The sequence below is a fragment of the Topomyia yanbarensis genome, chromosome 2 (assembly GCF_030247195.1).
Source record: "Topomyia yanbarensis strain Yona2022 chromosome 2, ASM3024719v1, whole genome shotgun sequence".
Lineage (NCBI taxonomy): Eukaryota > Metazoa > Arthropoda > Insecta > Diptera > Culicidae > Topomyia > Topomyia yanbarensis.
The window spans coordinates 205997093-206010762 of NC_080671.1; the positions used below are offsets into that span (position 1 = coordinate 205997093).

At 37.2% G+C, this 13670-nt stretch overlaps 1 protein-coding gene across 8 annotated transcripts in view; it reads right to left on the reverse strand.

The window, feature by feature from the left end:
* Positions 1-13670, reverse strand: part of LOC131682774 (zinc finger protein 608) — a 138736-nt gene that overhangs the window by 84107 nt on the left and 40959 nt on the right. The window contains exon 1 of one of the 8 annotated variants that reach the window (XM_058964497.1): positions 8633-9606. The exons of the other annotated variants lie outside the window; for them this stretch is intronic. The gene's annotated coding sequence lies outside the window, so the exon portion shown is untranslated. Of the gene's footprint in view, positions 1-8632; positions 9607-13670 lie in introns of those variants that run through there. 8 annotated transcript variants of the gene reach the window in all.

Consider the following 13670-nt stretch of genomic DNA (forward strand, 5'->3'; position numbering starts at 1 on the left):
TACTGGGATTGATCTCTGATCAACTATTTATTCTCACCTTTCCCATATAAAGAAAGGCTATGCAATCAATCCAAAAATCGACTATTTCGCCGAGGCCCGGAGGGCTAGTAACACCATGATGTCCGAATGATGTAATACATATTAAAATGAGTGCAATGATTTGCGAGTCTAGATCACGGATTATTGCAAACCACCGCCCTCCCCCCATTGTGTTTCACCTATCCCTTTCATCACTCCCTCCCCCCTTTGGACCACCCTAACACCCGAATTTCTTTCATCTACCGAAATAAGATAAAGGATTTCTCACCCCTTCGATTCCCTACCCAGTTCCCCTGCATTTCAAAATATGATCACGTGAATATAACATTCAACTCATGCTGATGAAGCTAATTAAATATTATGCTTTTTGTGTAAAGTTTGTCAAGTCGTGGAAAATGTGCTAAGTATAATAAAATGTAATAGACATTTCCACAATTATAGTGCACATAACCAGCTAATGAATCATAGTTTAGATAATGAAGAAAGGCATAATCTCACCACTAGGTGAATTAAAACGGGTTTTATGGTAGTGTTTTCACGCCTAGATCTATTCACACCCTCTCGTTCTGCTACTATCGGTAGAAGGCTAATAGCACGTCGTCGTCGTCGCCAGACGTCAAACATAGATTTTTTGTCAAGAAATTAATTTTTTTCTTCGTATCCAGGAGGAACAGTTATAGTTAAGTCAGTCCTGGTATGGTTAGGTGGATAGTTTGGGTAATAGCTAAGCTGGTCCATGCGGACGCAATGGAATTGGATAGAAGATGGATGGGCGGAGGGGGGTTTGAAAGGTTATTCGATCGTAGTGTCGTCATTTAGTATGTCAATCTGTAAATCATCCGTATGGTAACATATTTGTCGCGGGTACTAGCGCGAATGTGACTACTACAAATTTGATTTTGTAACCGTGTGGTCATTTGCATATTTACGTGCGTTCTTGAATGACCGCGCGGCCCGTGAAAATGATACTTAATTTCCGGTGTGCGGGTCAGATGCTAGAATAGAGTCCCTCGATATCACTGAAATTCCCGGTTATGTCACCATGGAACATGTTGTCTAATAGATACGAGCGTCATTTTGTTTTTTGTTGGTCCCCTATTAAAGGCATAGAGTAGGGACTGTCACACGTGAACTATTCATGATCGCGCAAGCAGTGGGTTAATGCTTGAGATCACGTTTGTTAATTTATAAGTGTTAAAACGTTCATTTAATTACCGGGAGTGTTAGTATAAATCTAACTTAAAATAAAGTAATAAAAGGAAATACCGAATAGAAAAAAACGATTAAGTGGAAGCATATAAATTGATCGGTATTATTGTTGGTTTATATAGGTTGTGAAATGCAGAGTTTGACCTGCAGTATAATAAAAACAGACCAATGAAGTAGAAGAAAAAAATTATTTATTTACCACTAACGAAAATTGCATTCTGTTAGAATGTTATCGTACAATGCGGACTAGGGTTGTGGTACCGGTAATACCGGTACCGAAAATCCCGGGAATACCGACCCATTTTTGGTACCGTAATACCGGTACTGAACAATAGCCAGTACCGGTATTTTCGGTACCATGCAATTTTTTTTATGAAAATAATGTAGACTCTCTAGGTTCAAAATATCGGCCTGCAAGATGACTTTTAATTATATTGATTTCCTTCTAGATAAATCGTTGAGCTAACACCTTTGTGAGGGAGTGAGGTGGGGCCATCATCATAATAATTCTAGAAGTTAAATATTACTAGCTCCCGTTGTACTGAACGGTATGTTTAAATTCCTGCTCTATTTTGTCGAAATTAAATTTTAACGATCTTGTACTAAATTTAAAAATATTCACATCTAGTGTAAGAGACAGAAAAAATTTCTATGTATTTGTTATTAGCGACATTCTGATTGGTTTCCATTATTCACTGGGTGGCGCGTAATAAGACTATGGTCTAAGTCATGTCTGTATTTGGTTTGCTCTTTAAACTTTATTCATAAATGAACGAACAGCGATTTAGTAGCTAACAAATTTAGACTTGGTGAAGGACTTCAAATGGGGCGATTTGTAATTATTTATGATCGGAAAATTCAGCAAAACTCTTACTTACAGGAAAGCAAGGGTTGAAACCAATTCACAGAAAAGCAAGAGAGGAAATGCGAGCAACCTGCTCGGATTTACTGCCATTCTCGATTTGATTTACTGTTGTTAATAGGGTTTCTTATATTTACACATCTGTTGAAATCGTCATAAGTCGCACCGCTTAGCAGTTAGTGTTTTCAAAGTGGCCTATATTTCAAAATAAAAGAAGGTGCCGCATACGAAAAATATCTTCTACTGAAATGAGCATGCCCTTCCAAAGCAATTAAAAACAATTAACATGTTTTTTTGATCAGCACAAATCAATCATCTAAGAATAAGGTTCAGTTTGAGCATTCAATTTCACTTTGAAGCTTTTTTCGAATTTAAAAAAAAATCGTGTACCGGTACTTTCCCGGTACTACCGGTACTAAGGGCTTCAGTGCCGTAGTACCGATTCTCGCCAAAAAGGGTCGGTACTGCGAACCCTAATGCCGACCGTGAATGGATGTTTCACGTGCGTCGGTACATTTATCATACCGTAATTTATCCAATTTGATCTTCCGGAATGAATCGAATAAAGCTTGGACTGAACACCGGGAAAAGTGACCAATACTTGGAAGGATTACCCACTATTCTATCATATACGCCAGTTTACATCCATTCCCTGACCCAGCTGTCACAAATACTTAGGAGAACACGTACACCGATAGACATACGACTGCTACATAAGAATTGTACACTACTAGCCTTCTACTTTTACATTTCTTTAAGGTTTAACTGAGAAAATGCCGAAAAGCGGCCTCCCTTGTCAGTCAGCAGTATTCTAACGATGCGATGTCTCGATGCCTACACTTGTGTTCTAAAGTCATAAAAAAGAGACGGAAAGATGAATGTGTACAGTTTATTCATGAACTTAACAAATAAGTTGTACTACTAACCTAACTTACTAACTTACAGGGATATTGTAATGCCGATAGTGAGGTTATGAGCATAGTTGGTGTGAAAGCTTGAGGCAAAAAATTAATGCAATAAACTGGCAAATGATTTTAAGAAATGAAGAAAATGTTGAAGCTGCCGTAGACATCTTCTACAAAATATTATTTGAAAAGAAGAAGGCGTCACTATAACTCAAAACATCCCATCTGGTTTAATAGAGAAATCAAAAATTTAAAAAATCGTAAGCAGAAAGCACACAAAATCTACAAAAAATACAACAGCGAAGATAACTTAACAAACTATTTAAATCTATGCGATCAATTGAACCTTGCCATTGATATCGCGTTTGAAGAGTACAATGCAAGAACAGAACGCAATATAAAAACTTGCCCAAAAAACTTCTTTAATTACGTAAAAACTAAAATAAAATCGGATTATTTCCCAACAGAAATGCATCTTGATGGAAAGGTAGGCGATAACTCAGAGGAAATCTGCAATCTTTTTGCAACATTCTTCCAGGAAGTTTACACTACATTTTCAGAGAAGGATCGAGAGCGTGAATACTTTTCATTCCTCCCAGAACTATCAAGAGATATTAACATTAAACAGATAAAAGTACATACAATCATGGATGCCTTAAAAAACTTGGATAGCTCTAAAAGCCCTGGACCTGATGGCGTTCCACCGGTGTTTTTAAAAACTTTGTCAATAGAACTAACCGCTCCTTTATTTTGGCTTTTTAACATGTCTCTAGAATCAGGTTGTTTTCCTAAAACATGGAAAAGCTCTTTCCTAGTTCCAATTTTTAAAAATGGTAAAAAATCCGATGTGCGTAACTATCGTGGAATAGCTATCATCTCGTGCATTCCCAAGATTTTCGAGGCGATTGTTAATGAAAATTTATTCCACCAAATCAAGAACAGAATTACCCATGTGCAACATGGTTTTTTCAAAGGGCGTTCTACAAGTACAAATCTACTCGAATTCATTAACTACACATTAACAGCAATGGATAACGGAAACTACGTTGAAGCTCTTTATACAGATTTTAGCAAAGCATTTGATCGCATCGACATACCCATGCTACTTTTTAAATTAGAAAAAATGGGGTTTGAGCCAGGACTTCTTACATGGGTACAATCATATCCTACAAATCGTGAACAAGCTGTTAGATTTAAAGGGATAAAATCAATCCCAATTCAAGTTACATCAGGAGTCCCTCAAGGGTCTCATTTGGGCCCGCTATTCTTTATTTTATTTGTTAACGACATTTCCTTCATTCTAAAAAATGTAAAAGTTCTTATATATGCTGATGATATGAAACTATTTCTAGAAATAAGAAATGGTGAAGACTTTCAGACATTTCAAAACGAAGTAAATATATTTTATACATGGTGTAATAAAAGCCTGCTGAAACTGAATGTAAAAAAATGTAATTCCATAACATTGAGTAGAAAGAATAATATACAGAACAATAGAATCTTATTGGGAAATCAACAAGTAGAAAAGTGTGACAGAATAAGAGACCTAGGAGTTATTATAGATTCCAAAATAACATTCATAGATCATTATAACACAATAATTAACAAAGCAAACAGCACACTAGGTTTTATTAAACGCTTCAGCTATAATTTCCAAGATCCCTACACAATAAAAACATTATATGTAGCCTATGTGCGTTCAACACTAGAATATTGTAGTATAGTTTGGTCGCCTTTTTCAGCAACGCATGCAAACCGGATAGAATCAGTACAAAAGCAGTTTTTGATGTTCGCTCTTCGTAAACTAGGTTGGACTGGACTACATTTGCCATCTTATGAAGCACGGTGCATGCTAATTGACATACAAACCTTGAAAGATCGTCGTGAATTTTCTATGGTATCATTTGTAAACGACATTGTATCACATCGTATTGATTCAATCGAACTTTTATCGAAACTAAATTTTTATGCTCCTTCTCGACAACTACGTAACCGCAGCATCTTTTGTACAATTCGCCATCGCACTAATTATGCCAAGTTTGGCCCGTTAAACCAAATGATGAATATTTACAACAAACATTGCGAAAGCATTGACTTCACTATGTCGAAAACAAAACTTAAGCAGCAGTTTAAAGTAAACCAAAATTTTAACTAGTGTAAAGTTAGTTTAATAATTATTGTAAGAAACCGGTCTACATCTGATTGACGACTTGAAATAAATAAATAAACGGTTTGGTCGCATAGTAGACCCCAAGGATCCGAAGAGGCAAAAAGCCGCTAAAGATCCGGCGGATGAGCAGCCACTAAACTGCTTGTAATCGCAAGTCAGTCCCATGTAGATATGAAATCCCATAGAACATGGGACTGACTTGCGATTATAGGCAGTAAACCAGCCGTCGGAAATGTTTGCGTGATCCACTTAGGATTTTCGATTGATTGACACCGGTGTAGTGGATTGCACTGGTTTTGCACTTTCTAGCAGAAGTGTCAATGGAACATACCCAGTTTTCTGCCCTTCTGCTAGAAAGTGCAAAAACGGTGCAGTTTCAGTGCGCTCCACTACACCGGTGTCAATCAATCGAAAACCCCAACTGTGATCCATTCGTTTGCTCAAACATAGGGTCTATGAGAGAATATGCCATTGATTGCATTAGTTTTAATATGAATCTAGCTTAAGATATAGTAATAAATGGAGAAATAACATAACGAATAAAAAGGAAAAAACAAAATGAAAAGAGATTAAGTAAAAGCGTATAAACTGACTCATATTTTTTAGTATACATGATTAGTGGAAACTAACCTAATAGAAGTAAAGCAAAAACAGACCAATGAAGTGGAAGAAAAGAACGAAAGGAATGTATTTAAAGTTGCTTATAATTAGGAACATAGCCACTTTATTTGACGGTTTGGTTCGCGTGGATTATGGTTCTTTAAGATTACTAGGTAGATTTTGAACATTTGAATTGATATGGTCCCATTACTTTGGAAAGCTAACATAAATTTTAAATTTAAACATTGTGCAATTGAATGATGTTTACTTTAGATTTAGTTTTGAACTGGGGTAATCCCAATACTTTAGCTAATTCACTTGAAATTTAAAATATTGTGCAAATTGAATACTTAATTTCTCGATTATGTGTAATAAACCAGCAACCATAGGATACTGCATCGGTTTGGATCTAGTTGAATTGACAGCAAAAATAATTCAATCTGCCAGTCGAAAGGGTGGATACCCTTTCGCTTTAATCCACCACTTGAAACAAGCGCCGTGTTGCTATTGGCGAATCAAAGCGTGATTGACTTACAGATGGCAAGTATGTAAAAATGATGATGGGAAATTTGACATCCGTCAAACTACGGTGAATTTTTTTGGTATTTACGAAACCTTCTCTAATATCTTCAACACGGAATCCAAAACGGCAAGAAAAACGTTAGGTAAGTTATAGAAATCTATCAAAGATATAACTGCAAAAATCTGACGTTACTTAAATATTTTTTGTTTTAATAACCGCTGATATTGGTTATTTTTCAGAAAAGCAAAAATGTGTTGTTCACGCGTGCCTGAGCTATTTTGGTGCATCCGGAAATTTTACCATCTTTTTCAAAATTCCTTATCCAGTGTTTCATAAATGAAAGCAGCTCTTGCACTTCTCCAGTAAGCGCCAAAATTATATGTTCAGCTCATTTTACTTCGGCGGATATTATTGCAAGTAAGAAAAGAGATGCGAAAACCGCATATCCTTCCTTTATTGGACGGATGAATTCTCCGACGTAATGCAGGACGTTCATGGTCGCAATATGACAAAAATAACATAACCTTTTATAATTCAGAGTAGGTTTTGCAATACTTCAAAACTTCATGAATTATAACTTTACCAAATTGCGCAATAAAATAAAGGTAATTTCTTACCATCACTTTTATATTCCATATCATAATAATTTGTATTTACCTATAAGAATATCGTTTAGAAATTCACTTCCTTTATAAAAATTAACCCATCATCCTTTTTGTAATTGCAGGCCTGATAGACAGGTGTCTCACAACACGTTTTAGTTTTGCTTTGATTCTTCAAATAGATTGTAGGGACCAACAAAATCCAAAATCCCTAAGCATAAAACATTGCGAATTTTTTTAGAACTTTGGGTGAAGCGAATTGACCAGTGCGTTATAATGCATCATTTCAATAACATTTTGTAATTTTTTGTTTACCACTGACACTGACAGATAAATGGTACACAGACGATTGAGATGGCGAGTCTTTATTCAGATTCAGCGTCGTTAACTTTTGGGCACTAAACTCACTTTCTTAATATCTTTTGATTGCTAAGGGATAGAAAACCAAGAATAAGGCCATCTTCACGCCTTTCCGTTCCAATTCAGTGACGGTGTAGTACCGTGCACAGACGCCAATATTCTTTCACGCGCTTCAAATGCACCGTGCCGGGCAAGAGTGTGAATGCTAGCACTTGATGTGTATGAAAGAATCAGGGTGGCCAGATAGAATTCCTTAATATCGGTAGGGTCACTAAAAGTTTATCGGTAGTTATCGGTAGGCCGGATTGTTGTCCCAAAACGTAGTATTGACATTGAATTTTAAAATACTGACAACACAGATCTCTGACCATATCCCACCCAAAAAATTAATGTTGAGTAGGATGTGTCCAAAATCAATAAAAATCGGTAGTTTTCGGTAGGAATAACAAAATATCGGTAGTTTTGCCTTGGTCGTCTGGGAATCGGTAGGGAAGACCAAAATCGGTAGGACTACCGATAAATCGGTAGGTCTGGCCACCCTGGAAAGAATATTTGTGTCCGTGCACGATACTGAAACGGATCGGATAGGTGTAAATAGTGCCTAATGTTCGCGTCATCCTCTCGAATAAGGTTACAATAAACAGATTACCCTATATGGGGCTGGCGTTTTCGTCTTAGTATAAATAACCGCACACTATCAGCAAAGACAGAACAAGGTTAATTCCTGAATTAAGACAAGGGGTATGCAATGTAATAGCAGCGAAAACGTTAGAACTAGTGGCCAACAGAAAGCAGCCTTAGAAGTATCTTTGCAGTTTGTTTTTGCGTCCTGAATATATTGCACAGTTCCCATCAAATCGAACTGCACAGTATGAAAGTGTGATGAATCAAAAGTGCAACTCCTTCGACCTGACAAATGATTGACATAGAAGTGTCAAAAACAAACTTCTTCTTACTTTTAGTAGCTGGAAGGTTAGCATGGCTGCCAGTATCCCGGTTTTTACAATAAATTTGACGGAAAGTTAATTTTTCGTCGATTTCATATCATTTCATTTGGCAACCGTGAAAAAGTGTGATAGCGAAGTGCATCAAAAATCTAACTTTCAAAGCAATATGCAATATATTTTTTCGTAAATTTCATATCCATTTTCATTTTGAAAAAATTACGAGAAAGTAACGATATTATCACTCAAGCAACTGCAATCTATTTGAAATACCATTAAAACAAATCCAATATTTTCTCATGTTAGGCAACTTTATTAAGGTTCTCAACGTTTTATTAGGGTACCCATAAGTAAAATACTACGGATATAATGAGTACAATAAAATATAATAAAACTAGCCGGTAGCGAACTAACTTACCTATTTACCGAAGATTAACTCTTGTATTAAATATGGCTTTTTTCGGTCTCGTGAGGTGTGAACGACTATCCCGACTTCGCAGGCAAAAATTTTATAAAACAGTATACTGAAGAGCTTTCACATGGTTCAGTTGTTTTAAATATAAATTGCAATTCATTGAATTTATTTTGTAACCGGCTTGCTTTGCATCAAAGCTACATTGAAAGAATTATTAAATAATTCAGACAAGAAATCATTTTCAATTATCACTAGGTTTGCCTCACTGCTTCCCCATACTTCTCCTAAAGCAAATGCAATTCTATTACATACATTTACGCTTCTTTGTAAGCTTTTCACTTCTTTGACGTTCACTGGGCAATCGAAATGACTGCCGCCGGGGGGAACAAACTGTCACCACCCTTCGTTAAATCATTTTCTTCATTTTGCACCTTCAGAAACAGCAACCAACGATAAATTCACTATTCATTCATTAAATCAATGGAAAATATAATGAACAGTCCATTTCTCTCACCAACACACATATATTTATTTATATTCAGCAGCAGAAAAAACTATATTATTCACTTTTCGTTTCTACATAAACATCGATGATAACTTCACCACAAACACCTCCTCGACATTCCCATTTATCATTTTATTCACCTCACTAATACATTTATCGTTTCATCTCTTCTCACTCTCAATTGCTCTTTCAAGGCGGTGTTGTTGGTTTTGTAGATGAGGGACCTTTTAGCTAAATGCAACCTTACTTTTCTTCCGACTTTCTTCCATCCAATGTATATTTAAACCAATTTTGCTAGTTATCATGAATTCAAATTAACTTTCAGTATGGTCAACACGATTTAGTCAAGTGTACATAACACATTGATTCGGCGTTATCAAACAATTTCACTATGCGAGCATGGAAAATAGGCAAAATTTTGCATTAGGAAAAAACATCAATTATTATTTCAAACCCAGCACTCAAAGTGACGCGTTAAACTGTGTTGTAATAAAAATGGCTACTCCGTTCAAGCTGTTTCTCCTATGCTCTGCTCTCTGTATGCGATCTACTACACTCGCCGCCGTAAAACATACACACAAAAACTATTCTCGAATTCAACTGAATGAGGATGAAGGGAAGCAACCTATTACAGGCATGTTTCGCGAAGTGCAGACAACGGATTGTGTATCGACTCATAAATTGTGTAGGGGAACTAGTGGTAAGTCCGACATCGTAGGTAAACCCGATACCCCGTGCACGATTTTCCCCAGAAATCAAATCTAATGGCATATTCATTTTTGACAGTGCACTACAGTGTGTAGTCGGTGCTACACTCATTCAAACTTGGGTGTAATCAGTCTATCTCTTTCTTTGCACTACACCGGTGTAGCACCAAGAAAAAACGAAAACGCCATAAAATCATGCAAAAATGACAGGATATTATTGGTAGGATTATTTTGAGCATTTCGCGATATGCCAGCAAAATAAACAAAACATGCGCAAGTAAAGTTGATGCGCAATTCGATGTTATTTTTGATACATTTCAAGGTTTCAAAAACAAAAGCTTTAAATAAAAATCATTAGTTTTTTTTATCGCACATTCGAATCCATTCTCTATATCATTACAGTGAAGCCCCGATTTTATCTACCCCCGATTTTATCAGCTTCATATGAAAATTAATAGTTGGTAGTTTGATGGGCTCTAGCGGACGAACCAAATTGAATTCGAGCAAATCCTTGCAAATTCCGGCTTTATTCCAGATATAATTTCATCGGTTCGTTGGTAAGGACTGAACCGATTTTCACAAACCTACTCCCTAAGACCGGTTGGTTTCAAAATCGTCTAATAAAGGACGTTCGTTGAACGACACCCAAATAACTGTTCAACAGATGTACATTGTAGAATCCGTGTTGAACGATATTTGGGGTCCCAATGGGAAGTCTCAAATTGCAGGTATAATTTGCGGTTGGGTGTTGCACTCGCATCAATCCCCCTCGCTGTACCCCTTACCCTCTTCCTCTATGTCCCCCACCCACTCAGACCAGTCACAACACACATCCCCTTCATCCACACTGCATACTAAAATAAGTTGCGCTTTCCGACACATCCAATTAAACTTATAACACCACCACCCCGCATTCCAAAGGCACTATTCATAAACCACGTAGACCGAAATTTGCCACTTTTCAAGTTTTTAAATAATAAGGACGAAACAAGCATTGATCAAATTTGTTTTTCATTTTTGTCTTTCTCAATAGAAAGGTATGGCACTTGCTCTGAAAACCGGAGGGCCGAGTGACATATACCATTCGATTCAGTTCGTCGAGTTCGGCAAATGTCTGTGTGTATGTACATGTGTGTATGTATGTGCGTCTGTGTGTGTATGTGACCAAAAATGTCACTCATTTTTCTCAGATATGGCTGAGCCGATTTTGACAAACTTAGTCTCAAATGAAAGGTACAACGTTGCCATAGGCTGCTATTGAATTTCTAATGGATCCGACTTTCGGTTCCGGAATTCCAGGGTGATGAATACGATCACGCAGAAAATGTCGATTTTAATAAATTCTGCAATGAATGTATAAAGGTGAAAATTTTTCCAAAATGTAACCAAAACTGCTTCGATTTGTAGTATTAACTAACAGTCACTAACAGCCATTCAAAGTCTCTTTGGCCACATTGACCGCCATAGGCGGTTCCGGAAGTGCCCGGGAAAAGCTGCCATCTTTCAAAATTAACGAACTCACATCAGTTTCTCGGAAATGGTTGGGTCGATTTTCACAAACTTTGTCCCAAATGATAGCTATAATATTCCCACAGATGTCTACAAAATTTCGTACGGATCGCTTATATGGTTCCGGAAATATAGACTAAACCGTCCGGTCACATATAAAATTCTCATATAAGCCGGAGCTCAAAATATCAGAAATCAGAAATCGAATTCGTATTTTTGATGCCAAACATCTTTAAAATGCATAAAACGTCGAGATTTCTTGTTATCTCCAAATATTTTTTTTTGTGATATCGACTTTTTGGGACTGCCGATTCTGCATTTTTTTGCCTTTCTGAATATTTCAATGTAATATTGCCGTGCAAACTGCACTGCACTGCAAAATTTGGGAAATAACGAAATTCTGCTCGGGTAGTGAAAGTCTCGACCAACATATGATTACGGCCTAAAAGCCAACTGTCAAAATTCACTTTGAATGGAAATTCCGGACAAAACGTTACTAGTCGAACACAGTTCACAACAGTTTATGAAAGAGAAAACTTTTCTCTTTCGTTTACTACCAACATTTGTGATAGGCATGTAACGGTTGTCCGGAATTTCCATTCAAAGTGGATTTTGACAGTTGGCTTTTAGGCCGTAATCATATGTTTGTCGAGAAGTGGTCCTTTTTATGTCGCGTGGTTTTTTTGGCATCCCCATTAAAATATCTAACCTATTTACCGCGGTATCGGTTTGAATCGGAGTTTTCTATATGATCGCACTCCACAACCCGTAACTCCGGAGCCGGATGGAGATGGAATTTAATATCAGTTTTTGGGGACGCAACACCTTTCATTTGAGACTAAGATGATCAAATCGGTCTAGCCATTTTCGAGAAACCAATATAACCGTTATTCTGAATTTGGGTACTTCAGGATCCGTCGATGGTGTGTGGCCAGTGTGGCCAAAAAGACTGAATGACTGTTGGGGACCTACATCTAGAAATTCAACAGTTGTGTTTACATATTGGAAAAAAATCACCTTTTTACATTCATCGCAGAATTCGTTAGAATCGGGATTTGCTGCGTGATCGTACGTATCACCCTGTAATTCAGGAACCAGAACTCGGATCCACACAAAATTCAACAGCAGCTGGTGGACCTTTCATTTAAAATCAAGTTTGTCAAAATCGGGTCAGAAAATTCCGAGAAACCGATGTGGACAAATCAACAAATTTTGTTTTGTAACCATACTCTTCAACTCGTAATCCGGAAAAAGATGTCGGTTGAAAATAAAATTCAATAGCAACCTATGGGAATATTAGACCTTTCATTTGAATCTTAGTTTGTAAAAATCGGTTCAGCCATCTCCGAGAAACCGATGTGTACATTTTGTTAACAAATCCGCACATACACACATACATACACACATACATACATACATACATACACACATACACACATACGTACATACATACATACATACATACATACATACATACATACATACATACATACATACATACATACATACACACATACATACACACAGATATTTTATGATCTCGGAAAATTGAGTCGAATGTTATATGAGACTCGGCCCTCCGGGCCTCGGTTAGAAAGTCGGTTTTTGGAGCAATTGCATAACCTTTCTATATAAGAAAGGCAAAAGAATAATATTTAATTAGCTTAATAAGCATGAGTTCAATGTTATCTTCATGTGATTATAATTTGGAAATGCGTTAGGATTACGGGGTACTTCGGTATACGGGGTGGATGAAGGAAATACGGGCGTGAGGGTGGTCCAAGGGGACGGTAGTGATGAAGGAGGGAGATGTTAGGGCAAGGCGGGGGGGCGGAGGGGCGGCGATGCGATACTCAGCTGCATATTTTGCCTTCCATTTGAGACTTGGTTTGAGAAAATCGGTTCAGTCATCACCGAAGAACCGATGTGACCTTATTTGTGGAATATGCCCGGAATTCAGGACTTCCGGAATCGTCGATAGTGGACAATATATTCAAAGAATGTTTGATTGGCAATCAGTGATCTAGATCTGCGATTAGAAGTAATTTGGTGATTATTTCAATAGTTTTTAGCCTTTGAGGTATTACGATTGTTCCGATTTATATGGGAAATTCCAGTGTATCCTTACTAACACTCCTGTAACTCCGGAAGCAAGAGTCAGAACCGAATGAAATTCAGCAGCAGTCAATGGCATTACTGTATCTTTCATTTGAAATCAAGTTTGTAAAAATCGGTAGAGAATTCGTTGTGGAATGGGTGTGATATTAGCTTAGGAACTTGGCGGGTTCCCCGGGGGCTTCATGAACCGTCATAGGTGGCC